Here is a 4,380-nt window from a genome sequence, read left to right on the forward strand (position 1 = left end):
CCCCCGCCCCCGGCCCAGCCCGTCGAGCACGCCCCCTTGGGGCCACGCGTAGGCCTCTCGGGGGGCGAGGCTGCTCTCGGCATTACAATGCAGCAGTGCTTAGCGCTAATTAGCCTAAGGGATTCTCTGCTGCTGCAGAAACAAAAGAAAAAAGTGAAATAATGTGCAAACAACTGCGGCAGATGCAAGGGCGCGGGCGCTAGCGGTGGTACGGCCCCGCGGCCCCGCGGCGTCCTGCCCTCCTGTGCAGGATGACTCCCGCTGCCGCTGTTGCGAAATACGCGGAGGGATCGGAACATCTGGAGCGGTTGGCCGGCGCACGTATCGCACCGAGCGTGGCGAGGCGTGGGGCGGCACCAGCCAGGCGTCGGGGCGCAGCCGCTGCCGTCCGCGTCGCAGCGCAGTCGGTGACAATGGGGCGATAACTATACTAGCGCGAGGCGCTAAGATGAAAAGGCCCTTCCCGATGACCCTACAGACGCAAACGTAAACGAGCAACGGCGCTAGTAGGCGCGCACGAATAGCCCGCCGTCGCTTCGGCCGGCGCGGGCCAGGGTGTCGTGAGGACACGGAACCAAACGGTTATGGGGCACAGAAGTCGTCATGAATGATGTCAGAGAGGGGCCCGCCGCGCGGTGATTCGAGCCCTTCATGACCGGGTGCCCGCCCGGCCCGCGCCTCTCCAGGCTCGGCGGGCCGCGCGCCGAGCCGAGGCGCAGCGTGGCGTGATGCTAGCCGTGCCGGCCGATAAACTGATAACGACTTTCTACGGGGCGTGGCGTGCCCGCGTGCCCGGGCGTAGCGCCAGGATGCTCCTCGCTTTCATCCTGCAGACGGTTTGGGCCTGCAAGGGGCGGCGCGCGCGCGTCCGCGTGGGTGGGCCACCACGGCGGCGGGGCGCGCAGTAGCGGTCTCCTTTTGGCCGCCTCGCGAGTTTCAGCCTCCCCTGGCCCGGGCCGGCCCCACTCTGCCCCAAGCTCTCCGGTCACTAGATCGCGCACGACGCTCAACCTCCGTTTGTCCTCCAGTTCCGGTGGTCAGCGCTCCTGATGGGCCACGCGGCTCGGGCATGACCGTTAAACGGGGCAGCCGCGCCACGGCCGACATGAGGAGGACCTCACGGACAACAACGCGACGCTCCGCGAGGAAAAACAAACGAGGCGAGGCGATATCCAGCGCGCTGCCCCCTTCCCCGCTGTTGCTCTTCACGCTCGAATACGACCGTTGGCAGCCTCATCCTCATCCCCCGTCACCGGTGTGCCGACCCCGTCACACAAGTGGCCCAGCCAGCGCCGCTTTAGCCGGACAGGGGCGGCCGGCGACATAGCTCCAGCGCGCATGTGGCCGCGTTTCCGAGATCGCACGCAAACGTCCTGCTCGTCGCTGACGGGAGATGCACCGCTGAAAATAGCGGACCCGATCTCGTCTGTGCGTCTGTCTCTTGCTACTGCTCCAGACCCGCGCTACTTTTCATGCATGACTACGAATGTGGTGTCTTTAAGCCGTAGAGTCAAGTCTTAAGAACTATTTAACTTCCTCGCGTTACAAATCTCCTTTTTGGCACGATATATGAATATAGGTCGGTCCGATGATTCTCTCACAGCAACGGGGTGCTTCGCAGTGTCGCGTCCAGGTCCAGGACGAGGCTGGGCTCTGGCACTGCTCCGCGCTACACGCGCTACATGCGCCGCTTACACGCGGACGTGCGGCCGGCGGCCGGCTCGCAAACAAAGTGTGCTGCACGTCAGAGAACGCTCCCCGGCCCCGGCCGGCCCCGCACCGGCCGGACTACCATATATAAGAGTGGAGAAGACGCCGCCCGGCGCGCCGCCCCACCCCCACCTCATGAAAAGCTCACGGGACTTTATTATTTCAACGTGCGCTGCTGCTAGGCAAAGTTTGGACGAGTTTCGGCCACTCCACTCCATACTACTGGCTGCGGGGCTGCGGGCACGCGGGCGGGGGCAGCTGGCGAAAAGACAGAAACAGTGAAGAGGCGTCGCGAGGTGCCCAGGAGTTTGGCGGCTGGAACTGGTACAGATAAGGGGAGATCCGAGTGGGGAAGAGAGGGCTCGAGCACAGAGCACAACCTCTTGTGGTGTGAGTTCGACGGCCGCACCCGCCCAGGCCCTTCCACTGTCCCCTCCCACTCAAAAAAAGAAAAGTGCAATGTGACGTTAGGTTGATTGGTGACTGAGTTTAAGAGAACTTTCTAGTCGAAGTTCACCGCCAAATTCCTTGTAATCGATGATCGTGCAGAAGTAAATAAGACACACCGGAGGGTTCAAACCTATTTCGCCTTCGATGGGGAGGTTCAAGTGCGACGCATTTGTGTCGTGCCCTCCAGCGCCAGCCCGAATGCCAGGGCGTAGGGAGGGGCCAGCAGTGGCGGCAGAGGGTAAAAATTGAAACAGGCGGAGCGGCAGCAACAGCAGCCCCCTCGAACAAGAGTAAGTAAAGGGGGGCTATAATGGCAGCGCGCCCCGGGTCCGGCCGGCGCCGGCGGCGCCCATCGCCCATTGATCGGCCCGGCGAGCCTCGGAGAATCCGGGCAAAACGCAACGCAATCCCGACCAGAGGCGGCCGGGGCCGGGCCGGGCAGGGCAGAGCAGCACGGGATGAAAGTTTCCAGCTCAAACACGCCAAAGCAAATATTCGAGAGTATATCTCCTCAGCGCCCCGCCCCGCCCCGCCAGGCCGCGGCCCCGTGATTCCTCGCGCCGCGGAAACGCTTTACGCATCGCGCCCTTACGTCAACAAACTGTATTCTAAATAGGAAGTTACCCAATCACAGGCGGCGCGCTAATCAGACCAACGCCCCCGCCGCGCCGCGCAGCCCCGCGCCACGCAGCGCCACAACACCGGTTCATATTCTACATGTTTCTCGCTCGATGAGTATCGCGCGCAGCGGCGGCATCACGCGGGGGAGGAGATAATAAAAAATAAAAACAAGAAAGTCAGGAAGAGGAATCGAATTGCGCGACGAGCAAAACGCGAGTCTATGGCGTGGCGTGCAGTACCGGAATGCCGCTTACGTGCTTACGTGCGTGTGTGTGTATGTGTGTGTGAGCGAACGGCTGTGTTGGTGTGTGTTCGTGTTCTTGGGCCCTGGCTCCACTAGACCCGCCCTCCGATAAAGAAAGTTCCGAAAGAAGGTGCGAAAGGGGGAGAAAACTCAAACACGTGTACAGTACACTCAAGCACACACACACGCGCCTTATCTCATGCGTCGTTTTCAGAATCACGCAAAAAAAACGACCGCCACAGAGTTACAACGCGCATTGCACGGGCGGGCAAAAAATATATACAACATGTTAGCAAATTAATCAGCAGTAAGAGTAACGCAGTCATATAACAGCAAGCGGGGCGCGCGGCACTGCTCCTCTGCTCGCTCGTAAAACGGACAAACATAACTTTTCGTTTCGTTTCGACTCCCTGGGCAGGCCAGGCCAGGCAGACCAGGCCGGCCAGGGGGTCCCCGGTGGCTTTAGCGCAGCTCTAATTTCACTCTCCGAGGCGAGCAGCCGGGCAGGCAGCCGGGCAGGCAGCCGTGTGCCGCCGGATATTAGCCATTTGGCACAGTTACACAGAGAAAGGCCGTGGGTGTTGTAGTGCGAAATAAAAGCCGAAGCCCTTACTAAACGCGGTAGATAGTCCTGTTGACTCTGCCCCCCCCCCCTTTTCCCCGCCATGACTCACACAACGCTGGCGGCTCCTCCAAAGGGCACCGCCCGCGGGGGCTACGGAAACACGACCTCCCCCCGCCCCCTTTCCCTTTCCCCCATAAGTCTTCTTCCTCCAAATAATCGTCCAGTAGGCCGGCCGGGCGCGCCGCAGGCCCAGCTGGAAGCCCTGCTCGAAGTCCGTTTCTCCAGCATAGCCTGCCCTCCCCCTGCCCTTGCTCCTCCAGCCCCCGCCAGGTTTCCTCCTCCCGGACAACAGCTGGACAGAATAATCTCCGACGAACATCAGCCGGCGGGAGCAGCGGATGTCAAAGGGAAAACTGTCCACAATCTGGCCGGCGGTGCTGCACTGGCCGCTCCCGCTGCTGCACTGTTCTGGCGAAGAGGTCCTGTGGAACCCAGCATTAATTCTATTGAGTTGTTTTAAGTATGAATGAAAATGATATGTTTAGCGGCTTGCGTTTTTCGACGATTTGCAAAGGACCAAACTGTTTCCAGATCATTCAATTGGTGTAGATTCCATAGTGCGCGCAATCGGATCATAGGGATATCCATTCAACCAGTAAAACCAGCATTGCGGTTAATAACAACGTAAAATGAAGATTTGTCAACTTTGATTTTGTTTAAGTGGTTCAGAATTGTGAGAGCTGGTTGAAGGAAAGACACCATACTTGAGTGTTCTGAGTTACCCCCCTCC

General features: G+C 60.0%; 1 protein-coding gene across 1 annotated transcript in view; it reads right to left on the reverse strand.

Annotated features, from left to right (window-relative positions):
• The window catches only part of LOC113217745 (uncharacterized), a 32,928-nt gene that overhangs the window by 6,063 nt on the left and 22,485 nt on the right, over positions 1 to 4,380 (reverse strand). The window lies entirely within an intron of this gene.

Source organism: Frankliniella occidentalis, unplaced genomic scaffold (genome assembly GCF_000697945.3).
Source record: "Frankliniella occidentalis isolate FOCC.00 unplaced genomic scaffold, Focc_3.1 Scaffold478, whole genome shotgun sequence".
NCBI classification, from domain to species: Eukaryota; Metazoa; Arthropoda; class Insecta; order Thysanoptera; family Thripidae; genus Frankliniella; species Frankliniella occidentalis.